The following is a 27315-nucleotide window of genomic DNA, read 5'->3' on the forward strand; positions in this document are numbered from 1 at the left end:
TGTGACACTATGTTCTGAATTTTGTATGTGCAGAAATGTCGGGATTGTGGTTGCTGAATGGGGACATTGATAGGGGTCATCGTGCTGCGATATGGTATGAGCGCAAGCTTGAGCCTCTGGTCACTCGCACTCCTAAGGAAAACTGGAAGATACACTCAGGATGGATTCAGCGGTACGTGCTTTATTAATTTGCACACTGACATGCATATTAATGGTTGAAATGGAGACACTAACTGAAAAGTTCTCTGATGAAGATTGAAATGGGCCGGCCTTTTACCTTTCGCGCGTCTGGTTGAGTCTATCCCGGGTGAGAAACGCGTCGCCATCGATGGGTCTTTGCTGAGCTGCTTAGTGGACCGTTGGAGGCCAGAGACCCACACGTTTCACTTCAGATGGGGAGAGATGGCTCCTACTTTGGAGGATGTGTCACTTTTGCTTGGACTACCGTTGGCAGGTCATGCCGTAGGACCGTTGGACGCACCGACTGGTTGGGAGCGAGCTCTTACAGAACGTTTTCACGGTGTTTTTCCGGATGCTCCGGATCCGGTATGGGAGCATCACGGACCTAAGTATGAGTGGTTTCTAAATTTCCGGGTAATTTCCCCTACCTATTATCTTCAAGTTATCGCGCATAAAGTTTTACAGAAAATAATTGCGGCTTACTAAAACTTTCTCTTCGCTTAATGCAGATCCAGAACTTCCGGGCGCCGTTGACTGCGGAACAGATCACTCGGAGCCTCGAGGCCTACTTACTGTGGCTTTTCGGCAAGGTGATGTTCACGGAGAACCATGTCACCACTATTAGCGCCCTCTACATCCCTATGGCACTCGAGATAGCGAGCGCTCAGACGGCGGATCAGATCAGACAGAGGAGTTGGGGTTCGGCGGTGTTAGCGGCTACATACCGAGGTATGTGCAACGGTTGCCAGCTTACATCGAGAAAGCTAGCCCTTCTTGGATGCCCTCTATTCCTCCAGCTGTGGTCGTGGGAGAGGTTCTCTATAGGGCGACCAGATGTACGTGTTCATGAGCCTATAGACGCCATGTTTGATGTTGACAGCATCGACATGCCTACTTTCGGTCTGTGTTGGACTCGTCGCAAGGTATGCACCGTGTTGTAGTTTAATGCAACTTTTTCTGCACAAGAGATCGATCGATGCTAGCGGCTACTAACTTTTATTCTCTGCAGAGACGCTTTGCTAGTGATCAGACCAGGAAGGCATACACAACATTGAACGAGCAGTTCGATGCGTACACCGGGGTCATCTGGCAGCCCTACACGGAAGCAGCCATACAAGTGAGATACCCTGCTGGTATGTCTGTGCTATGCACAAGGGACCGAGATTACTGGATGACAAAATCGAAGATCATCTTCGATGTCTTCGTCGAGGAGATGGCACAACAGAGGGTTATGAGGCAATTTGGTCTTCTGCAGTTGGAGCTACCTCCCCCTATAGAGAACCCGGTGCCATCACACATCCATAGGTATTAACCAGTTTTTCAATGTTGCATTTTATTTCATAGTACTCCATTCGAAGCTTTAGGTAATTGTTGAACACACACCACAATTTTAGGACGACAAGGAAGGGCATGAACAGGACAACTGCTGACTGGCTAGTTAGACTAGAGCCGTATGTTATAGAATGGGAGACAGCAAACACAAATCTATGGCATGAGAATCACAATTTCGATCTCGATGAATTCAATCTCTATTTGCGGCGCTACATGACCGGAACACGGTTACGCATTGTTGAGTACTCCCACCCAGAGGAGTTACCGGATCCTACTCCGTCGGATATGTACCCGAGCTATGATACTTCGGGCTCTAGGCAGTACGCGGTAAGATATTTTTTCTTTACGTAACGTTGTCACATACTTTGACGTGCAAGAGACCGACATTATTAATCGACATGGAAATTTGCAGGCTACCTTGACACGCGAACTGTACGACGACGTGACCACCTTTGGACGATCACTATCGTCTGGACCTCTTCTTCATCATCGTCCAGTGGTATAGCCCTTCTTGGAAAGAATTCAGAATAAGATACGGACTGTGTACGAGGCTATCACGTGCACCAGGAGAACCGATGTTGTTCAGCACGAGCAGGAGTAGCCGCGTCACTCCATGCACCGACATCAACCACGTCCACGTCTAGCACAACAGCCGACAACCAGGCCTCCCCGTCCTGACCAACCTGGCAGTTCTACGTGGCACCCGCAGCACTATGGTCCCACGTCGAGCTTCGTGTTTTCTCCACAGCCACAGCAACACGGTCCCTCGTCGAGCTTCGTGTTATCTCCACAGCCACAGCAGCACGGTCCCTCGTCCAGTTTCGTGTTTCAGCCAGAGCAGACGTCACACCCAGCAGGTATGTGTCTTCATATTTATTGTTTTCAATATTAATTGACGCGACCTCATTCTTCATGATGAAACGTTCCATCGCGTAGGGGCCTATGGATATCAGGCGTCTATGTCGGCATCACATGATACGTGGGGGAGTGATCAACATCCCGAGGACAACATACAGGCTCAGATGTCGCAGCACACCCAGTGGATGAACATGTTTTCGACTCCTCCACCAGGCCCCACACAGGATACACAGCATGACCAGGGAGAGTCTGAGATTCCTCCTCGTCACATTAGGGCACCCGACAGGTTGGGATGGTCCCCGATTCCAGATCCGCCTCCCCGCCAGGCCAGACGTCGTCACTGACGCTTCTATGTATCAGTACAGACATTACCATCTATTTCTGTGTACGACTTATGTCTATTCTATGTATGAGACAAATGAGTATGTACTTATGTACGAGACATATGCCTACTCTATTTTAGTACTCTGTTATTGGAAGTACAAGATCATATTTAGATAGAACATAATATTCATACAACGAGACATTGCAAACAATTAGATAGAACTACATCTAAATTAAATGGTACGTAAATGAACTCACAACATATAGCATAAAAACCACCCGTTTCCCTCCTCCCATTTCCCGCCCCATTTCCCGCCACCCGTTTCCCGCCACCCGTTTCCCTCCTCCCATTTCCCGCCCCATTTCTCGCCACCCGTTTCCCGCCACCCGTTTCCCTCCTCCCATTTCCCGCCCCATTTCCCGCCACCCGTTTCCCGCCACCCATTTCCCGCCACCCGTTTCCCTCCTCCCATTTCCCGCCAACCCTTTCCCGCCATACCGCTGTCGTTCTTTCCCGCCATTTTCTCCTCTCTACCTATAAAGCCCCCTTCAGACGGAGCTGGATAAGCATTGCAGTGTGCTGGTGGTGAAGTTGGGGCACTGTGGTGGAGGTGAAGCTGTTGTTCGTCGTTCTTCCTTCGCAAGCACGCTTCAAGGGTATATTTCAGCCCACATTTTATTTTTCGTAGGTGCTCCGGTAGTATTTGTTAATATATTTACATGTCAACTAATTAGTTGTGTAAAAATGTGTAGTTGCTCCGGTAATAATCCGTCCTATATGTGGATGTCAAGTATTTAGGAGTGTCAGTATATGTAGGAGTCCAGAAAAAAGGTCCGTAATATAGGCAGTCCAGTCAAATATATTAATCTGTCAATATTTGTAGTTGCTACGGCAAATATTCGTAATATACTTGTAGGTGGGTGAATTGTATTAGTTGATCCGTTAATATTCTGTAATATATAGCTTCGTAATATATAGACATGTCTAATATTTGTTAGTGGGGATATTAAGGGGTAGGTTAGGTACTCAATGCGATTTGTGTGTTGCAGATGGCTGAGGGTACTCAGTGGGTGCTTAGCTCTATTGTTCATGTCCAAGGCTTGTCTCCAAGTGTTGTGCAAGTTAGTGAAGTGGACCTCACTTTTGATTGGTTGAAGACTAAATTCATGTTGAAGCAAGGGTTGAAGGAAGACGATTTTGTGTACTACGTCAGCAGGAAGCATTCAGATGGCCCTGGGGAAAGAAAATTGATTGACATAACTGATGATGGCAAGATTCAAGAAATGCTGAGCGAATGGGAATGGAAAAGGGTTGTTCAGTTGCATTGCTATAGGAAACCGAGTTATATGTGATGAATTTGTCATTCGAGATCCGCCTCCCCGGCAGGCCAGACGTCGTCATTGCCGCTCCTATCTATCAGTAGAGACATTACCATCTATTTCTGTGTGAGACTTATGTCTATTCTATGTATGAGACAAATGAGTATGTACTTATGTACGAGACATATGCCTACTCTATTTTAGTACTCTGTTATCGGAAGTACAAGATCATATTTAGATAGAACATAATATTCATACAACGAGACATTACAAACAACTAGATAGAACTACATCTAAATTAAATGTCACGTAACTGAACTCACAACATACAGCATAAAAACTACATGAAGTCATCATCGTCATCCTCGATCGATGCAGAACTCTTGCCCTTCGATGATGAAGAACTCTTGCCCTTCGACGATGCAGAAACCTTGCCCTTCGATGATGAAGTACTCTTGCCCTTCGACGATGCAGAACCCGGAAGCGGCGGCATGAAGATATCATCTTCGTCCTCGCTCTCCTCAGTCCATAAACATGGATTATTTGCTGCAATCCTTCTGAAAGTTTCACTCTTCGGCACCACTACCTTCTTCCACCTGTCATGCAACCTAAGAAGTTCTTTACGTACCTCCTCATAGGTCCTTTCAGGCCACCCAGACCTACGTAATTGGTGAGCCAACTCATTCATTATGGTGTCACTACCGGTGAGTTCGTCCCATGGAACTATCCTATTATCCATCCTGAAATCGGTAGCTAGCCTCAGAAGAGTCCTGCTCATCCCAGGGTGAAAACTACGATCGAAAGGATAATGGGACATCTCAACTACACTACACTGCAATGCTTATCCAGCTCCGTCTGAAGGGGGTTTTATAGGTAGAGACGAGAAAATGGCGGGAAAGAACGACTGCGGTATGGCGGGAAAGGTTGGCGGGAAATGGGAGGAGGGAAACGGGTGGCGGGAAACGGGTGGCGGGAAATTGGTTGGCGGGAAATGGGTGGCGGGAAATGGGTGGCGGGAAAGGGTTGGCGGGAAATGGGTGGCGGGAAATGGGTGGCGGGAAAAGCGCAATTTGGAAATGTCGATAACTTTCAAAACAAATGTTCATCACAATGGAAAAAGGTTCCCGCCTTTCAAAAAATGCATGCAATTTTTTTGGAAAATATGAAAAGAAATGGTTCGTGCCACTAAATGAATGTACGTCACCTTTGCTGGAAATATTCTCGTGTTTCCAAAAAATATCCATGACATTGTAAAAAATGGTACTCCCTTCATCCCATAATATAAGATGATATTACAATCAATATACTCACATATCACGTGGGTTAACAAATGTTTAGATGGATCATGACATTTTTAGAAAATATTCGCGTGTTTCTAAAAAAAGTTTGTGAAAATTTCAGAAAAGCATTTAAAAAAATGTTGTGTGGTTTAAAAAAATGGTATTTCCATTAAAAATGTATTTGAAGAAATGTTACCATGTATTCATAACGTGTTAAAATATATACTTTAAAAAAATATCATCATGTATTATTAAAAATAGGCATGCACCAGTCGGCCCACAGGAGGCCAACTGAGCATAGTCGGCCCACTGCAGGCCTATTGGTGTACTGCAGGCCGACTGGACCCTGTCGGCCAACTGCAGGCCGACTGGGCTTGAATCTGGTGGCCGACAGCCCAATCGGCCAGCAGCAAACTGATGGGCCACCAGTCGGCCTGCTGTGGGCCGACTGGGCTCAGTCGGCCTGCAGTAGGCCGATGGTGTATTATTTTTGAAAAATCTTTTTTTTGCGTATTATTTCTGTAATTTAAAAATAATGTATTATTTAAAAAAAATTAGCCAACTTAGCTAGAGGTTAGAATTAGTTTCTAGCTCATGACTAACCCTGAACTAACTCCATCCGAAGAGTTGTTTGGATGGCAGGGTTAGATTGACAATAAATACACTAGGAGAACTAGCTCCAATTAGCACCTCTTGGGTTGGATAGTTTTTTTGGGTGGGTTATAGATGCAACTAGCTCAAACTAGCCCTCATGTTTAGATATACTTTAGGGCTATTTGAGCCCGAACTAGCTCAAACTAACTGTAACCCATGGATACAACAGTTGTTAATCAGCTGATAATTTGTAAGAATGCACTAAACTCCTTCCGGCCCATAATATAAGATGTTAATTCATATAATATGTGAGTATATTGGATGTTATAAGATACTCCCTCCGTTCCTAAATATTTGTCTTTTTAGAGATTTCAAATGGACTACCACATACGGATGTATATAGACATATTTTAGAGTGTAGATTCACTCATTTTGCTCCGTATGTAATCACTTGTTGAAATTGCTAGAAAGACAAATATTTAGGCACGGAGGGAGTATTATAAAAGAGTGTTGTACTACATCATTGTGCAATTGCTGTTTAGCTTCTAATATTAACTTGGTGCTTTTAGGTACATATGTCATTGGTAAAGATCCGCGCTTCGACCCTTTCTGTGTATGGGGCAATGAGATATCTATGTACCAGCATCAAGTGAGGAAGCTGATAAAGATTGTTAGTAAAATGGGTCCAAAGATGGCAATTAAACTATTTGTTTACACTTTATCCAAGACAATAGCGAACTGCAGGATGGTAAGTAAGAACTCAGCAGCCTTCTTTTTACTGCCCATAATGAGTTGTGTTAGATGACAATGTCTGAATCTTTTTCCTTTGCAGTGGTTGCCAAAGCAGTTTACTCAAGATTACCTCTCGAACTACATGATTGGTGGGCATGCAAAGGTTAAAGCATTTCTACCAGAACACGATGATTATCTAGATGTTTTCATGAAGACCGTGAAGGATGGGCAGTCGGCCATCACAAGGGGTTGGACTAGAGTCGTGCGTGCCTTCTGCATGGAGGAGGGCACAATATGGGCATTCCGCTTCACCTTGTTCAGCAACCAGAATGTATTTCGCCCCTTTCTTTACCGTATTTAATAGTACAAGTATACAACTGTGGTTCATCATTCTTTATTTGGTTCTTATGTAATTCTTGAACATACATACCTATGAATCCAATAATGCATTGGTTGTTTGAACCTGATGGATATAAATAAAGCTATAGCATACATTAAAATTCAAATTCAAATTCAAATCCGGTACAATTTGAAACAGCGGCAATTAAATTATGGTCAAATTACGCTCTCCAGGTCGTTACGGCACACACGGTTGGTAAACACAAACGTTTGCGATATACACCATAATCCGAGACGGTTCACAGAGAGGAAACGTGTGCAAGCATGCACACAGTTGCCGTTTGCAAAGCGTGTGCGATGTCAGACAATATCACAAACGGTGCGAGCAAACTAAACGTTTGTGTTAGTTGCCTTATCATACATGATTCGCAACCAAGAACTGTTTCTGATGAAGTATGCATCGTAAACGTTGCACCACAGAATAGCGTGTGCGATAGTTGTCGTGTACGACGATGTTACGACGGTCCGGCGTTTCGTAATCCTGTCTGACACTCGTACGATGATTAGCTAATCTTCTTAATTAGTTATCGCATACGGTTTGGGAAAAGTGAATGTGTGTGATTGTATGCTTATCATACACGTTCTACAATAGTGAACCATTTGTGATGGGCCGCGCATCGTAAACGTAGCACCACAGAATACCGACTGCGATGGCAATGCGAGCACAAACGAGTAGGAGTACTGTAGGGTCCCTATCCCCGACGGTTTTTGGGTCGTGTGGGAAGGACCCCCTCTATCGCTGTCACTCACTAGGCGACGGTTCCAAATGCCGTCGCGGAAAGGGGTTTAAACCATTTGTATAGCACTGACGCGTACTAGTGATTATTGATCCATATACTCTATAAGTGTTTATATGTCTGTTAGTTTTGTACATTATTGGTTGATTGACTCGGTATTTTGAATCTTGATACATCGCTTGTGTACATATCTAAATGGGAGTACACATTATGCTGCGTGTGACACTTGAGTTGGACATAAAGTGGTTTCGAATATTCGAATTCACCTTAAACTGGATTCTAGCTTCTGAATTTGAGTATCGGCATTTGTAAATCATATTCATATATGACAGTGGAATAGATCTTTGTCGTGCTTTTGAAGATATATAAAAACACATAGAATGATTTATAAAGATTCGTATAGGAATACAAAATGGATTCGAATTTAATTGCCAGGCTAAACGTGGATGCTTATTGTCCCAAAATTAGAAAGAAGCGGCAAAATGTCTACTCCCATGTTGGCTGCCCGAAGCCAGTGTTTGGGAGATGGAAATTACTGTCTACCCCTTACACGGACATCCTAATCGGCTCGATTTCCACTGCTCTCAATAGGGGTAGGTTAGTAACTTCAATTAGACGTGACACGACCGCCTTTGAGCCATTCCGACACGGTGAGCGCCAAACATGGGCGGCAAAACACATTTGATTCAAGCTCGTCCAAAAGACCTCTGTCTCTCCCTCCATTTCTCCATTCATACACGGTGGGCGGCAAAACAAACTTGACTCGGCCGAAATCGATGTAGGCAAATATTTTCAATAGGGGCAGGTTTGTAACTTCACTCAGACTTGACACAACTGCCCTACCTGTCAACCCCGTTCATACACCGTGGGCGCCAATCGTGGGCGCCAAAACACCCTCTCCTCGCCCGAAATAGCTCTGGGCAAATATTGGGGAGATGCGAGATTACCGTCCTATCCCCAACCAACGAGACGTCCAAATTTTAAACGAGCGCTAAGTTCATAACTTTCCCATATTTCAGACAGGCGCGTCCCAAAAACATGGTTCCCCGTACCTCTCCCTCCATTTTCCCATTCATACACCGTCCGCGCTAGAACACCATCCCACACCAGCCTCCTCCGTCCGCCACCCCATCCATCGCCGCCGTCCTCCACCCCATCCATCGCCACCGTCCTCCACCACGCCGGAGCGCCTACCAAGACCGCGTCGTCCATTGCTAGAGATGGACGTTTCTCATCCACGGCGACGGACCAGGAGCCTTGCATCGCTTCCTCTCGCTTCATCGGCGTCGTCATCCTCTTTGTTGGGGCCGCTCACACGACCTTCTCGTCCACCGCAACGGGACTTATCCCCGGATGCACCCGCCTATCGGCGCAGATCTGCTTCAACGCCACCGACAGCCATCGCACCCCCGATGCCTACATGGCGCCGCAAGAGAGGTGGTACTTCGTATCTGCTCAACTTTTTGATCTCAACCAAAAAATAGATCGTAACTTGGTTATTGTACTTTCTTTTCAGCTCTTAGAATTTAGTTCTTAGTTCGAAGAAAACAATGGATGCTAAATAGCATTTCTCGGTTTGCAGCTTTAAATTTGCCATGGCACAGTCATAATAGGGTTTAATTGATCATGCTTAGGGTTTAATTGATCATGTTGGTTCCGTGGTGGTTTCTTTTATAGAAATCGGAGGGTAAACCCTCTTTTGCTAAAAATAATGCTTAGGGTTTCCCCCTTTTATGATCACTATACGATCAGCGTACGTGCTTCGTGTCATAATAGCACTGCTCCACCCATCAAGCTAAACAAGCTTAGTTGTTCAAATACCAATATGATATTATTAAAACAGAGTCGTTTAATTGGTCAGCTAAATGTTCCTAATTTAGTTTTGAAAATGCATGTATGCCGCTCGGGTGTGTATCTACAGGGTTCCCATGGTGGGCCGCGGCCCACCCTGGGATTTTGGGTCGGCCCAGGCCCCGATTCCCCTCTATTATGCTGCGCTTCCGATCTCTACTCGCCCCCAGCCGCCTGCCTCGCCGGCGACTTGCCGTCCCCGGACGGCATGACTCTAGGAGGAGACGCCGAACTAACAGGAGGTCAGGAGCCGCTCGCCCAACAGCGTCACCGCTGCCCGGGCGCGCCGACGTGCCTACCTTCCCAGTCCGTTTAGGGGCTCAGGCGTGCAGCAGCCACCAAGCCAACCAGATTTATCCTGAGATACGTCCTCAACACTCAGCCACTCCTCATCACCCATTTTCTAATTGATTCATTACTCATTAGGCAGGACTGTCATTAGGGTTTGTTGTGTACTGAGTGCTACCTACACTTAATGGTTCGGATGTATTTCAGTAATCATTAGTACCTGTAAAGTTCACAGGGTTCCAAAATTCCGGCCCTAGGAACAGACACTAGTCATTTTGGATTGTTGATCATAGTGACACTGACCCAGATTACTACTGCAGGCCAGGTTTGTTGACAATTTTACTTGTCTTTCTTACTCATTCGATATGATATCCAATTATTCACGTCGATTAGTTGCAAACAATAAGTGCTAGACCAACTTCTTGATTCAGATTGTGGACGGTCTCTTACTGCATTTACAATTCTACATACTTGTCCTAGTAAGCTCACAAGTAATGATTGATTCACTACCTCTATGCTTGCCTTGTCATATTTGTTGTCAATATTCCATTTGGGTGGACCACCCTTTTTTAAAATACTGGAACCGCAGACATGAGTGAATAGTATTTCTCTGTGTGATCTCTTCCATCATGTGTCGGCAACGAACACTGCATTGTATAGAAAGAAAGTGTCATTTCCACCTTTTACATAGACTACGATCTTTTACATGGAATACAATCTTCCTACTAGCTTTGTGTCGCACTACCAGCACTCCACCCTAGAAGCTAAACATTATGCCACTCATAACTCCTTAGTTTATTTGTTCAAATACGAATTTGATATGATTCTAATGTTCCTACTTCAGTTTTGAAATGTGTATCTGCCTGTTATAGAGACATAAGAGGTTTGTATTTCTGTGTGTGGTCTGATCAGCACGGTTGGGGGATCAACTTTGCATATGCAGGAGTTTATAGGGAGACACTCTTCGAGTTGATTCCGCAATGCATTCCATAGATAATCTGACTACTTTTTATGTTTTCATGAATCTCGGATACTGAACATCATCATAATGATTATGAGCTTGCGCGCATGAAAAGAATAAAGCAGAACAATGCCATGGCTGTCAAACTTGGCATTAAGGGACTGAAATCAAGTCTGGATGCAATGCAATGCAAACGCTCTCCACCTACAGATTCATGCTCAGAATATGATCCTAACAGTGATTCTAAGCTAGAGGGAGACCTAAGTCAATGTAGCTCCCTAGTGGAGGAGTCAGAGGCAGATGCCCTATCTTATTCACCCATCAAGGTTCTTGCTCTAACTTTTCAAGGTTATATTGGTCGCACATATCTCGCAATTGATGCTTTGCATTGCTTCTACTTTGTTGCACTGCCATTAGCTTAGTTTACACATTGTGTATGTGAATATGCCCTGCCTATCCATTTTCAGTATATATTCCATTTGTCATCATACCATATTTATCCATTCAAATGTTGTTCTTGTGTATCAGACGTTCAAAAGGAAGAGGGCGATTGCTGATCGCGGAGGAGCATGAGCAAAGTATTTGGAAAAGGTAGTGACACCTGATAAATCAAATAGCCCATTAGGTGTAGTTGCAATATCACCTGACCCACAAAACACGGTCCCAACTCTAGCAGACTCTAGCTTTACTACACTAGTCATCTCTGATGCCCCAACTCAGCAGACCCCAACTGCAGCAAACAGTATGATGATGCCAGTTGACATAGCACCAGCTCTACGACGCAAAACCCCATTCTAGCAGAGAGTACACCAAATCCGGTTGCCAAATCCCTTTTCGAATGAGAGAGAGCCCCAATTGCAGCAAATAGGACCCATGTTCCATTTCTTCCTAGTTTAGAAGACGAAGCTTATATTGTTGTTAGGAACTTTGTGCGCATCTTTCCTTCATGGAAAGATTATACCGCGGACACAGAACAATTTCTAGTCTTCCTCCGCAACTTACATGTAAGTAATGTACTAATATTATTCATGGTAATTATTGCATATGTTTCTGCTGACAGAACACACAAGATTTCATTCTTTTAAATAGGCGAGGACCAAACTGGATAGTCAAGATGAGCAAGGGTTGGTTGCGGTTTTCAAGCACTCGTTGATGAAGTATCGTTCCTACCTAAGGCAAGCGCACTTCGATGGCAAGCCTCTAAATGAAATTTTTGTAAAGTCTCCGATGCTACATTTATCAGACAGTGACTGGAATAATCTTGTTACACATTGGTCTCGTCTGCAGCGTAAGGTACTGTCTATGATATCACATCAAAATTTGAACTACATTTCTGCATGTGCCTTACCGTCTCACTTGTACGTAAACTGTTTGCAGAAGAACATTCATTCTCAAGGGACCACGGAATCTCGCAACTATACTGCACACTGCATTGCTCTTGTGAGTACCTCTTGTCCTGTATGACCATACTTACTTTCATAGCTGGTTGATTATGTAGCATCACTGCACATGTTAGCCTTGTTATCGTCCTTTGGTGGACATTATAAGATCCGTATGGACTCTTACATAAATTTAGAATCAACCCAATGCTTTTGAAGAGGTTTACCTCTGCAGTCCTCTTGTAAGGACTGAACGTTGTCTATCACTGTACTTACATTAACAGCTACTCCCTCTGTCCCATAATATAAGAACGTTTTGTACAGTACACCAGTGTTCAAAACACTCTTATATTATGGGCAGATGGATTGGTTCATTGTGTAGCATTCTGCATCTTATCTCCCTCGCCCACCATTTACTAAAAAATATCAGATCTATATTTAATCTTACCAAAAAGTTGAGTAAACAGACAATGCAGAAGTGTAGCCCATTGCTCTTGTCAGTACATTTTGTCCTGTAACGCTTGTACTTCCAGGGATTGGTAGTTGATTATGTAGCATCAATCTGCATCTTATCTTCATTATCCTCTATCCCTTCTAGTATTATCATATCTATTATTACTCTCTACAAAATGTAGAGTACATGCAATGCTTATGAATAAGATTCTATGCTGAAATTCTTGAGTTATCCTTCCCTTGACATGCAGAAGGGCATTATAAAGCCGGTGTTAACTGTTAATGTAAGTCAGTCCTTTTAAAGCCTTTATCCTCAACTGCTGTTTAATTTGCTCATACTCCCTATCATTAACTGCTATTTAGTTTGATGTTTCTATCAAAATGCATGTTCGCAACAACCGTAAGTTCCAAGTTTTACTTGTAAACCAAATTCCTTATTCATACCATGCACATTACTCAATACCCCCTATATGTATGCTTGTTTTTGTGGATCTATAATCCAGTGTGTGGTGAAGTAGCCCATGTTTGCACCTTGTCATCTCCTGTTTTATCTTACTGATGTGGCTGATGATACGAACAACATGCCATGCACATTAACCAACATAGATACAATGATTGTCTTTGCCCTTCATCTATGCTTGTTATGTTGACATGGTAATCCAGTAATGAGGTGAAGCTCCCCGCATTACGAACAATGCCAAATTATGCTATTGATATTTTGAACTTACTCTTTATTTTCTAATTTGAAATTGGAGGGCATTGACATCACAGTTATCATCTTTGTTTATACACGTGCAAAACCTGTCATCTCTCTGCTTGTTTCAGGGTGATATGCCTGATGGCATGCACAAGTCTGCTGAAGGCTATGAGACAAACCCAACATATATTGCAACAAAGAAGGCAAAACATCTTGAAGATAGCGAGACAACCCCAAAGTCTTGTCTTGATGCAGTGTTCAAGTTACTTGAGACTAGCAGTCGGACAAGCTCACAGAATTCACTGTTTGAATCAGTTCGACTTCTTCAGTCCCAAGTTCTAGCAGAAAGGCATTCTGCAACTCAACTTCGACTTGAAGTCCTATATCTAAGAAAGATTGCGGAGAACACAATGAGAACCTCATTGCTAAACAGCTACACCTGCAAGCTATGACCGACATGCTAGGCCGGTCTCACAACCTTGCTCAGCAGCTTGCGCAGCAGTTCCCGCGCAAGGCTAACCTTTCTTGAACTGTCTTGGAAGTGGTCTTGGTTCAGTATTATTTTGTTACGCTGCAATGGCGCCCAGTTTTTGTAATCTGCTTCTTCGTTGCGCTTTATGATCACTGGTGGCGAACTTCGATGCCCAGTGGATGTAATATACCATAAATCCTTTATTGTATAGTGTAGGTTTATTCTAAGTTACTTTGCCATAATTTCTTTATTGTATAGAGTAGGTTTGTTCTTAATTCCTACTAGTTACAGCCATCATTCGCTATCTGAAAAAAATGGAGAAAATCTAATGTAGTCGACCGGGCCGAATCATTCGCCTCTAATGGGCCTGCTTTTTAGCGGGCCACAATTGGGCCGGCCTACAACTTTCTTGGGCCTGAAAGGCCATTGGGGCCTTCACACTTTGCGTAAGGCCCACAACTTACACGGGCCTATATTCGGCCCAAAGTTTAGTTGGGCCTTTAGTGGACCCAGCGCTTAGTTGGGCCCATGTAGCTTTGGGCCATTAACAGGCTGAATACTCTGCTGCTTGTTACGGCCCAGAAGAAACCATGGGCCTTTAGCAGGCCGAAATGCATGTTGGGCCTCAATTTTCACTAGTCGTCGACGGGCCTTCAGCAGGCTGGAATGTAGACCGGGCCTTTTTTGGCCCAGTTATATGACGTGCCATTACCAGGCCGAAACATATCTCGGGCCTTAGTTGGCCCACTAATATCATGGACCTTTAAGAGGCCGAAAGCTTAGTAGAGGCATCATCGGGCCGAATTATAGGACAGGCCTTTAACAGGCCCAAAGTCACGTTGGGCTGAACTGTTGCCACCTTTATCACGGGCCGTTAGAGGGCTGGATGTCGCGTCGGACCATATATGGCCCATGGGTAGCATGGGCCATTCCCAGGCCGAAAGACACACCGGGCTGAAATGGGTCCGTGTCTACATCGGGCCTCTAACAAGCCGAAATGTCACTGGGCCGTAATTGGGGCCAAATATTCGGCGAACAATTAACGGGCCAGATCTGGCTTCGGGCCGTAAATGGGCCATGTTTAAACAGGTCGTTATTGGGCTGGCCCACTAGTACCTGAGTAAATACTACGGGCCTTTGACTAGGCCGACCTTTTTAACCTATATGGGCTCTGTTGGGCCCTGCCACGTGTCGACGTATCATAGGCATGTCTCCTCCATTGGACGGACGACATCTGGCCCACCGAGGAGCCGACACGTGTTTCCTCCAGCAAATGATGATTTTACACGTGGAAAATCCCCATTGGTCCGTCGTGACCCGTTACGGTGGATGTCACGTGTCGGTTACCCTTGACGAAAAAGAACTTCCATGACGCGCCATTTATTGTCATGGAAGTGGACACTTCCGTGATGATAATTTTGGTATTGTCACGGAACACTTTTACGACAACACAGGTAATGACTCTCTTGATTCTGTCATAAAATCTTCATGGATGTACATGCATGAGAAAAAACGTGACCTACTGTGACAAACACGTATCATCAGGGAAGTGTATTTTTTTGTAGTGACAAACATATGCTTTTATTTATACAATTATATGGCATTGATCATGTATATGTATCTTAGGATTTGTACAACCTGACGGGCTTTTCAGTAACCACACTTGTGTTTATTTTTCTGGCTATGTTGGACCCCACTTAATACTGCTGATGTATGATCCTTGTCATGCTTTGAGCATCTCCAGATTTCATAGCTTTTAAAATTTTAGTTTTTAGTATTTAGTGCAAACCGCAAAGAATTTTAGAAGTGGTATATCTGGCATTGCATTTTCAAATAACAAATTTGATGACAAACTATTTTACTTGGTTGTTGGAAACAATTTTTTATCGAATTAGTTAGTATGTCTGCTAATATTCAGAGATATCATGTCAACTGTGTTTCGATTCCATGTCAAAATAACCGAGGGGATGCTGGCAAATTTGCAAACGATATATTTCAATTTGCTTTCCAAAAGATCTACTTTTTTGAGACATAGGGGTATGTGATTTCCTCATTCCATCATGTATGTTAATTCTTTAGTGGGTTTACTGTATAGGTATACGTTCTACGTTAAGTATGGTACTAAACATGAGAATTTCTAGTATTTGGTAGTCCAAAAAAGAAATCTCAGATTTTTCCTAGACTAGAAGGAGCTTAGTAATTAGTAGCTTCAACCATGAAGAAGTCAGATTGCTATATACCATCACAATGAATTAGCTCTTGCTTACCCTCCAGTCCTGCCTATATAGGATGTTTCGAACTTGGCATGTCTTCCACTTTGTATTATTAATTAACAATTTGATATTGGTTGACGGATTATTTTTATTTTTATCTTATGTAAACTGTGATGTCCCCTTGCATGTGCAGTACTGACATATCTCCTTTCTTGGATAGGCGAGCTATTTGGTATAGCGAGTTTCAGAAGTCCAATATTACGGACCATTTATGTGCAATATTCTGGGAGTCCTTGTTATCTAATACTCGTGCATTACATATTTATCTTTCTTTCATAGTGACAAGGGCTATTGACATGAAATGATTTCGCATGCATGTTATAATGCACACGCTGTCGTCCTCCCCCTAGGGCGACTCGGGCGGAGCCAGAAACCTAGCCGCCGCCGCCGCAAACTCCCTCCTCCTCTCCCTCCGCCGCCGCCGGAGGACACCGCCGGGCTAAGCCCGGCCGCCCACGGCGGTGGCGGGGGATCTCCTCTCGCACGCGTCTCCGGGGTGGGGCGGACCCCAAGGCGTGTGGTGGCGCGACCGATCTGGGATCTGCGGCGCGGCGGATGGCTGTAGCAGGCGGCGGGAGGCCGGCCCGTCCTGGCGGCGGGCGGCCCAGTCGCGGGCGGCGGCCAGGGCTGCGGGCGCTGCGGATGGCCCTTCGGGCGGCGGCGGCGGCTGCGGTCGGCGGCGGCCGGCTTGGCTGCGGTGGCGTCCGTGCTGCCTTCAGATCGGCGATGGCGGCGTGGAGGGCCTGATGGTCTCGTCGGCGGCACCTTCGTTCAGATCTGTTTTGACCGGTGCAGCCGGCGGTGGTGGTCATCTCTTCCGTCAGAGGTGGTCGACCTAAGGCTGGGTGTTCGGATCTCGGGATCCGTCATCTAGCACCAGCTGCGAGTCGGGGAGACGTAGTTTCCGGTGAAAACCGAGCCGACGGCGGGCGATGGCGGCGTTCCATGTCGTTACCTTGATGAAGGCATCGTCATGTGACTACCGTCGACCCACTCGTACTGCTCCGGGGGAAACCCTAGGATCTGGTGTTCCAGACCGGATGATGGCGGCACTGCGGTGTCGTTTCTCTCTTGGGAGCATCGTTTGTGGAGCAGTGCTGGAAGTCAGAGGCAGGAGGTGGAGCGGCTTCGTCTTGCACGGAGCTTCGGTGGAGATGTCAAGTCATGCCTGATCGACAGGTACTACGCTTGGTCATGCCTGGTCGGCAGGTGCTACGCACGACAGATCCTCCAAGGACTTCAAGCTGTGTCGGCTGTTGGTACTTGGCAGCATGGCGCTGAGGTGTATCAGTGGCGACCGCGACGTGTTCAGCTGTTTGCGCGCAGGGAGGAGGTGCCGTTGGGCGCCGTGGTGGCGTCGACGATAGCTGGACCGAGCAAGGTTGATGCATCAGTACAGTTCTGAAGATGGAGCGGTGGCAGTTGGCGGCGGCGGCCTCTGAGAGCACGCCGGACCAGTGTGTGTCCCAGACCCGGCAAGTGGCTAGGTTGGGGTCTCGGGTCTTAGATGTTAGGCTTGGCTGCGATGTCTGTTTGGTATTAGGCCCAGGCTATCTGCACCCCTTCATCAACTGGATAGGTGTAGCGACAGTTTGTTGCTTAGACAGCGGCTTTAGTCTTACTGTTGTATGACTTTGTAAGGTCTTGTGAGAATAATTAATAAAGTGGCCGTATGCATCGCCCAGATGCAGAGGCCGGGGGTCATCCTCCTTTTCTAAAATAAAAAATAAAAAAAATAATGCACACGCTGTAAAGTTTTGATGGTTATATGCCTATGATATTGCCTCCTTGGAAGTGTTTATATGCCTATGGTTAGCCACCTTGGAAGCATATCAGTACAGTTTATAAGCTCCCAGGTATGATGTCGGTTGTTGGCCTGGTTTTGAGGCTTTGTTTCGTTTGTCAAATGTACACAGGCCTGCTCAGTTGACTCGCGGCAGTGCCGAGGGCCTTTTTTTACGCTACTTTTGTCGTTGGCAGCGTTTGTTCTCTCGCTCCTCTATTGATTTTGTGGGCGGTGGCGGCTATGCAGGCATGATTTTTTTGTCGCTCCTCCTCATATTTAATGAATGATGCCATTGTGTTTCATCGAACTGCACAATAGCTTCAAATCATTCAATCTCCGAAGATAAATTAAGTGCCTGTTCGGTACTTCCCCCATTTCAAAACTCCGCTCCGTGCGAGGAGCTGGGTCTGAGTAGCTCCGTGCGATTGCGCTGTCGCTCCCTCCGCTCCGGAAGTTGCAGCTGTGGAGCGGAGTGGATCCAAACAGGGCTTAAATTAAGCAGCATAGTTTGCCTGATTTGGTGGCACAAACTATGATGGAAAAAACATGGTTAGATTATTCTGTATAGTCATCATATTATAGTAGTACACAAAGCCTAATAAACCGAAGAGAACAAGCAACACCAAACATCTACAATACAAGCGAGGAAAATAAATACCCTACTATGAAAGTGACGCAGCAAGGCGCGTGTCAGCCACTAGTAAATGATGAAGTACGCAATAATTTCTTAGTGATCATGAAAAAAGATGGCCCAAATCCAAAACTTTCATAAGGGAGCGGCAGGTTCCTGCTCAAATAAAACATCCAGAAAAATGTATGCGGATTTTTTGAGAAATTCGTAATATATATTTCCGTAGCTCCACTCCAAAAGTATGAAATTTCTCACGTTAAAAACTTAAAACAAAAAGGGAAATAAGGATCACTTTCGGACATATAAAAAAAGATTAAAAAATGGTTATATCAGCGACCAATCAGAATAGTTGAAAGTTTAGCACATCAGTCTTTCAGCAAATGTGTACGTGCAAAGCAATTCTTTCTCTGATTGAACTTTGCACTCTTTTGTGTTACATCAAACACAATAACCATCACGGTAAACGCGAGCGCTGGTTGTGTCCACTACTCCCTCCGTTTTAAAATAGATGACTCAATTTTTATAGTAACTTTAGTACAAAGTTAGTATAAAGTTGAGTCATCTATTTTAAAACGGAGGGAGTAGATTTTAGTGTGCCAGGGTGAAAACGTGTTAATGAGAGAAACAAGAAACGAGAAGGGAAATGTCTACGTCTCGTTTCCTTCCCTACGAAGTAACTCCACCGAGTCGTCCACTCCAAGCCTCCCCTTGACCCAAGTCCCAAGCACGCCGCCTCGTCCAGTCCTCCTCTCCCCATCTCAGCCTCCCTCACGCCATCGACCACCACGCTCATAGCCGTCCGGAGCCACCATCGCTCCGGCGCCCCCTCTCCACCTTCGCCCGGAGCTGCTCCGCCCATCTCTGCCCGGACCAGCTCAAGCGTGAGGCTGCTACGGCGGAGCATAGCATGCGAGGCGAGTGCTGTAATCTAGTTGGATCGGATCGAATCCCACCATCCCGTCCGTCCCGCTCGTCGTGGCCGATGATCGCGTAAACCGGGACGCGTCTCTACCCAAACGACGACGATGATGGAGGAAGCTGCCAGCGCCGGCCAGCTATGGACGGACGGGCTCGCCGGGTCGCCGTTCCTCAGGGCCATCCCTCCCCCCCGCGTCGGATCGCACATCGACTTGGAGACCCCCTGGGCTGCCGCCGGTGCGGGAGGCGTCCGCGGCCGTGCGGGCCGGAGACCGAGCGGCGGGGCCCATGCATGTTCGCGCGACACCGTTCCTCCCCTCTTGTCGCTGCCGCCGCCTCCATCTCCTCTCCTCTTCTGCGACTGCCGCCACAACCTCCGTCCTTCTTTTTCGGCTTTTCCCAGTTCCCACCCGCCTCCTTTGCCCCGTGCCGATGGCCACCTCCTCCATTATTCCAACTCCTTCGCCGGCCTCCTCCTCTGTCACACGCCACTGACGACTGATGGTGCTTAGGTCCCTCGAGGACGCCTTGTTCTCGTCGTTGATGAGAGGAGCAGCTACTGCAGGTGGTGGTGGGCAAATTTGACAATTTTGACCTGGAAACGAAATAAATTCACAGAATGAACTGGGTGCGAAACTATTTCACACCCCTAACCCTTTTGTGTAGCGCCCGCCACGCCGGCGCCACACCCTACGGTGCAGCGCCTAGCTCCGGGGCGTTGCACCTCTGTCCACCGTGGCAGCCCATGGGCCTGCACCCAGCAGTGCAACGCCTCCGAGCTAGGCGCCGCACATGTAATGTGCAGCGCCTAGCCGCTAGACGCTACACGTGTAATGTGCAGCGCCTAGCGGCTAGGCGCTGCACTGTGACTTATCTGCAAACGCGCCAGCCCTCTCCTCCCCCACCCACCCCATTGCCAGTTACAGAACAAACAGGGCGGCGGCCCTCTCCACTCCCCCTCTCAATCCCCTCTCCCAAATCCTTCTGATCCGACGATTTGGTCCGTGCATTTCTTCACCAATCCATCGTAGAAGGTACTCTCCTCCGATCCCCTTCTTTCTATCCATAGAAAATATTATATTTTGAAGATTTGGGGAACCCTTGTTTGAATCTTGCATGTATTAGATTTGGGGAACTTTTGTTTGAATCTTGCATATATTAGATTTGGGGAACCCTTGTTAGATTAGAATGTGGTTTGGATAGATAGGTTGACATGTTATTTATATAGTTTGGATATATAGATTGACATGTTATTTCCATGGAAAAGTTATTTGTATGAAGTAGGCCATGTTATACTCGTATTGAGAAAAATGCTTTGGATACATATGCTTTGAATCTTGCATGTAGTAGGCCTACTTTAGTTTTTTTGAATTGAAAAGATAATCGTGTTGACAAGAATGCTTTGTTGAAATTGTTAGGATGGTTTGGCTTCTCGATGATCATTGGGACAAACAACACCGGTCGTACGCTATGTCGGTGCAGCAGCGGGTAATACTGAAAGTGGCCGGTGTTATGAATTTCGTATGTTTTTTCAAACACAAATGCCCCATATGTAATGTTATGATTTGTTTGTTTGTAGGAGCTTGCACCTTTGAAGCTTCGGTCTCACGGGATCAGCTTTGGAGGGATGCGCTATGATGAGCGGTACACACCGTATGTTAGGGAGGCAGGACTTCTCCCTTTCATTGAGTTGGTCCGCCGGTCGACGCCACCCAACAATGCCGCAACATTCACCGCGCTTATTGATCATTGGAGGCCGGAGACACACACTTTCCATATTCGGACCGGGGAGATGACCGTGACGCTGCAGGATATTGCTATGATCACCGGTCTTCCTATCGATGGCAATCCTTTATGTATGAACACCGATTCTGAAGGGTGGCGCGCGCAGATGCAAGCCCTTATCAGTATGGTTCCTCCGGAGCCTCGGGAGCCAGAAGCAGAAGATAAGAAGAAGGAAAGAGTCGCAGCGGGCGCTACTTTCACGTGGATATCATCGAACTTCTGTCATTGCCCCGATGATGCTAATGAGGACATGGTGAAGACATATGCTCGTGTCTACATGTGGTACGTGATATCGAGGACAATGTTTGCTGATGGCACAGCCAAGAATGCTCCATGGATGTGGCTGAAGGCGTTGACCGTCTTCGATAGCAAATGGAGTTGGGGTTCGGCGACACTAGCTTACTTGTATCGACAGGTATGAAGTTGTTTCCTTTTAACTTCATTGATACATTATCAATGCGCTCTTGCGGCAAATTTGACCATGTTCTTTTTTATGTGCAGTTGGACGAAGCCAGTTGTAGGCACACTGGAGGTATTGGTGGTTGTCTGCTCGCACTTTCCTGAGGGGAATCGTAGCATAATTTAAAATTTTCCTACGCTCACCAAGATGCATCTATGGAGTGTACTAGCAACGAGGGGAAGGGAGTGCATCTACATACCCTTGTAGATCGCGAGCGGAAGCGTTCCAATGAACGTGGATGACGGAGTCGTACTCGCCGTGATCCAAATCACCGATGACCGAGTGCCGAACGGACGGCACCTCCGCGTTCAACACACGTACGGTGCAGCGACGTCTCCTCCTTCTTGATCCAGCAAGGGGGAAGGAGAGGATGATGGAGATCCAGCAGCACGACGGCGTGGTGGTGGACGTAGCGGGTCTCCGGCAGGGCTTCGCCGAGCTTCTGCGAGAGAGAGAGAGGTGTTGCAGGGGAGGAGGGAGGCGCCCAAGGCTGTAGGTTGCTGCCCTCCCGCCCCCCCCCCTTTATATAGGCCCCCTTGGGAGGGGGGCCGGCCAAAACCCATCTAGGGTTGGGGGGGGGGCGGCGGCCAAAGGGGTGGAAGGGGTTGCCTTGCCCCCCAAGGCAAGGGGGAAGCCCCCCCCCACCCTAGGGTTCCCAACCCTAGGCGCATGGGGGGAGGCCCATGGGGGGGCGCCCAGCCCACTAGGGGCTGGTTCCCTTCCACTTTCAGCCCATGGGGCCCTCCGGGATAGGTGGCCCCACCCGGTGGACCCCCGGGACCCTTCCGGTGGTCCCGGTACAATATCGGTAACCCCCGAAACTTTCCCGGTGGCCGAAACTGGACTTCCTATATATAATTCTTCACCTCCGGACCATTCCGGAACCTCTCGTGACGTCCGGGATCTCATCCGGGACTCCGAACAACTTTCGGGTTTCCGCATACATATATCTCTACAACCCTAGCGTCACCGAACCTTAAGTGTGTAGACCCTACGGGTTCGGGAGACATGCAGACATGACCGAGACGCCTCTCCGGTCAATAACCAACAGCGGGATCTGGATACCCATGTTGGCTCCCACATGTTCCACGATGATCTCATCGGATGAACCACGATGTCGAGGATTCAATCAATCCCGTATACAATTCCCTTTGTCAATCGGTATGTTACTTTCCCGAGATTCGATCGTCGGTATCCCAATACCTTGTTCAATCTCGTTACCGGCAAGTCTCTTTACTCGTACCGCAATGCATGATCTTTTATGCTATGCTTAGGATTGGGTCTTGTCCATCACATCATTCTCCTAATGATGTGATCCCGTTATCAATGACATCCAATGTCCATAGTCAGGAAACCATGACTATCTGTTGATCAACGAGCTAGTCAACTAGAGGCTTACTAGGGACACGTTGTGGTCTATGTATTCACACATGTATTACGATTTCCGGACAATACAATTATAGCATGAACAATAGACGATTACCATGAACAAAGAAATATAATAATAACCATTTATTATTGCCTCTAGGGCATATTTCCAACAGTCTCCCACTTGCACTAGAGTCAATAATCTAGTTACATTGTGATGAATCGAACACCCATTGCATCCTGCTGTTGATCATGTTTTTCCCTAGGGAGAGGTTTAGTCAACGGATCTGCTACATTCAGGTCCGTGTGTACTTTACAAATATCTATGTCTCCATTTTGAACACTTTCACGAATGGAGTTGAAGCGACGCTTGATATGCCTGGTCTTCCTGTGAAACCTGGGCTCCTTCGCAAGGGCAATAGCTCCAGTGTTGTCACAGAAGAGAGTCATCGGGCCCGACGCATTGGGAATCACCCCTAGGTCGGTAATGAACTCCTTCATCCAGACTGCTTCCTGTGCTGCCTCCGAGGCTGCCATGTACTCCGCTTCACATGTAGATCCCGCCACGACGCTTTGCTTGCAACTGCACCAGCTTACTGCTCCTCCATTCAAAATATACACGTATCCGGGTTGTGACTTCGAGTCATCCAGATCTGTGTCGAAGCTAGCGTCGACGTAACCCTTTACGACGAGCTCTTCGTCACCTCCATAAACGAGAAACATATCCTTAGTCCTTTTCAGGTACTTCAGGATATTCTTGACCGCTGTCCAGTGTTCCATGCCGGGATTACTTTGGTATCTTCCTACCAAACTTACGGCAAGGTTTACATCAGGTCTGGTACACAGCATGGCATACATAATAGACCCTATGGCCGAGGCATAGGGGATGACACTCATCTTTTCTATATCTTCTGCCATGGTCGGGCATTGAGCCGTGCTCAATTGCACACCTTGCAATACAGGCAAGAACCCCTTCTTGGACTGATCCATATTGAACTTCTTCAATATCTTGTCAAGGTATGTACTCTGTGAAAGACCAATGAGGCGTCTTGATCTATCTCTATAGATCTTGATGCCTAATATATAAGCAGCTTCTCCAAGGTCCTTCATTGAAAAACACTTATTCAAATAGGCCTTTTATACTTTCCAAGAATTCTATATCATTTCCCATCAATAGTATGTCATCCACATATAATATGAGAAATGCTACAGAGCTCCCACTCACTTTCTTGTAAACACAGGCTTCTCCATAAGTCTGTGTAAACCCAAACGCTTTGATCATCTCATCAAAGCGAATGTTCCAACTCCGAGATGCTTGCACCAGCCCATAGATTGAGCGCTGGAGCTTGCATACTTTGTTAGCATTCTTAGGATCGACAAAACCTTCCGGCTGCATCATATACAACTCTTCCTTAAGGAAGCCATTAAGGAATGCCGTTTTGACGTCCATCTGCCATATCTCATAATCATAGTATGCGGCAATTGCTAACATGATTCGGACAGACTTCAGCTTCGCTACGGGTGAGAAAGTCTCATCGTAGTCAACCCCTTGAACTTGTCGATAACCCTTAGCGACAAGTCGAGCTTTGTAGATGGTCACATTACCATCTGCGTCCGTTTTCTTCTTAAATATCCATTTGTTTTCTATGGCTCGCCGCTCATCGGGCAAGTCAGTCAAAGTCCATACTTTGTTTTCATACATGGATTCTATCTCGGATTTCATGGCTTCTAGCCATTTGTCGGAATCCGGGCCCGCCATCGCTTCTTCATAGTTCGAAGGTTCACCGTTGTCTAACAACATGATTTCCAGGACAGGGTTGCCGTACCACTCTGGTGCGGAACGTGTCCTTGTGGACCTACGAAGTTCAGTAGCAACTTGATCCGAAGTTTCATGATCATCATCATTAACTTCCTCCCCAGTCGGTGTAGGCACCACAGGAACATTTTCCCGCGCTGCGCTACTTTCCGGTTCGGAAGGGGTGACTATCACCTCATCAAGTTCCACTTTCCTCCCACTCAATTCTTTCGAGAGAAACTCCTTCTCCAGAAAGGACCCATTCTTGGCAACGAAGATCTTGCCTTCGGATCTGAGGTAGAAGGTATACCCAATAGTTTCCTTAGGGTATCCTATGAAGACGCATTTTTCCGACTTGGGTTCGAGCTTTTCAGGTTGAAGTTTCTTGACATAAGCATCGCATCCCCAAACTTTTAGAAACGACAGCTTAGATTTCTTCCCAAACCATAATTCATACGGTGTCATCTCAACGGATTTCGACGGAGCCCTATTTAAAGTGAATGCGGCAGTCTCTAAAGCATACACCCAAAATGAGAGCGGTAAATCGATAAGAGACATCATAGATCGCACCATATCCAATAGAGTGCGATTACGACGTTCGGACACACCATTTCTCTGAGGTGTTCCAGGCGGCGTGAGTTGTGAAACTATTCCACATTTCCTTAAGTGTGTACCAAATTCGTGACTTAAATATTCTCCACCACGATCTGATCGTAAGAATTTTATTTTCCTGTCACGTTGATTCTCAACTTCACTCTGAAATTCCTTGAACTTTTCAAAGGTTTCAGACTTGTGTTTCATTAGGTAGACATACCCATATCTACTTAAATCATCAGTGAGAGTGAGAACATAACGATATCCTCCGCGAGCCTCAACACTCATTGGACCGCACACATCGGTATGTATGATTTCCAATAAGTTGGTTGCTCGCTCCATTGTTCCGGAGAACGGAGTCTTGGTCATCTTACCCATGAGGCATGGTTCGCATGTGTCAAATGATTCGTAATCAAGAGACTCCAAAAGTCCATCTGCATGGAGCTTCTTCATGCGCTTGACACCAATGTGACCAAGGCGGCAGTGCCACAAGTATGTGGGACTATCGTTATCAACTTTACATCTTTTGGTATTCACACTATGAACATGTGTAACATCACGTTCGAGATTCATCAAAAATAAACCATTGACCAGCGGGGCATGACCATAAAACATATCTCTCAAATAAATAGAACAACTATTATTCTCGGATTTAAATGAGTAGCCATCTCGAATTAAACGAGATCCAGATACAATGTTCATGCTCAAAGCTGGCACTAAATAACAATTATTGAGGTTTAAAACTAATCCCGTGGGTAGATGCAGAGGTAGCGTGCCGACGGCGATCACATCGACCTTGGAACCATTCCCGACGCGCATCGTCACCTCGTCCTTCGCCAGTCTCCGTTTATTTCGTAGTTCCTGTTTTGAGTTACAAATATGAGCAACCGCACCGGTATCAAATACCCAGGAGCTACTACGAGTACTGGTAAGGTACACATCAATTACATGTATATCACATATACCTTTGGTGTTGCCGGCCTTCTTCTTGTCCGCTAAGTATTTGGGGCAGTTCCGCTTCCAGTGACCACTTCCCTTGCAATAAAAGCACTCAGTTTTAGGCTTTTGTCCATTCTTCGACTTCTTCCCAGTAACTGGTTTACTGGGCGCGGCAACTCCCTTGCCGTCCTTCTTGAAGTTCTTCTTACCCTTGCCCTTCTTGAACTTAGTGGTTTTATTCACCATCAACACTTGATGTTCTTTTCTGATTTCCCCTTCCGCTGATTTCAGCATTGAATATACCTCGGGAATGGTCTTTTCCATCCCCTGCATATTGTAGTTCATCACAAAGCTCTTGTAGCTTGGTGGAAGCGACTGGAGGATTCTGTCAATGACCGCGTCATCCGGGAGATTAACTCCCAGCTGAGACAAGCGGTTGTGCAACCCAGACATTCTGAGTATGTGCTCACTAACAGAACTGTTCTCCTCCATTTTACAGCTGAAGAACTTGTCGGAGACATCATATCTCTCGACCCGGGCATGAGCTTGAAAAACCAGTTTCAGCTCCTCGAACATCTCATATGCTCCATGTTTCTCAAAACGCTTTTGGAGACCCGGTTCTAAGCTGTAAAGCATGCCGCACTGAACGAGGGAGTAATCATCAGCACGTGATTGCCAAGCGTTCATAACGTCTTGGTTCTGTGGGATTGGTGCATCACCTAGCGGTGCTTCTAAGACATAATCTTTCTTGGCTACTATGAGGATGAGCCTCAGGTTCCGGACCCAGTCCGTATAGTTGCTACCATCATCTTTCAGCTTGGTTTTCTCTAGGAACGCGTTGAAATTGAGGACAACGTTGGCCATTTGATCTACAAGACATAGTGTAAAGATTTTAGACTAAGTTCATGA

General features: G+C 46.2%; 1 long non-coding RNA gene across 1 annotated transcript; it reads left to right on the forward strand.

Moving 5' to 3' along the window:
• Positions 1–1462: 1462 nt before the first annotated feature.
• On the forward strand, positions 1463–2787 carry LOC141026424 (uncharacterized). The gene is made up of 3 exons (XR_012188530.1): positions 1463–1839; positions 1925–2369; positions 2449–2787. It is a non-coding gene; the product is annotated as an uncharacterized lncRNA (long non-coding RNA).
• Positions 2788–27315: the final 24528 nt, after the last annotated feature.

This window comes from Aegilops tauschii, chromosome 7 (assembly GCF_002575655.3).
Source record: "Aegilops tauschii subsp. strangulata cultivar AL8/78 chromosome 7, Aet v6.0, whole genome shotgun sequence".
Taxonomy (NCBI): domain Eukaryota; kingdom Viridiplantae; phylum Streptophyta; class Magnoliopsida; order Poales; family Poaceae; genus Aegilops; species Aegilops tauschii.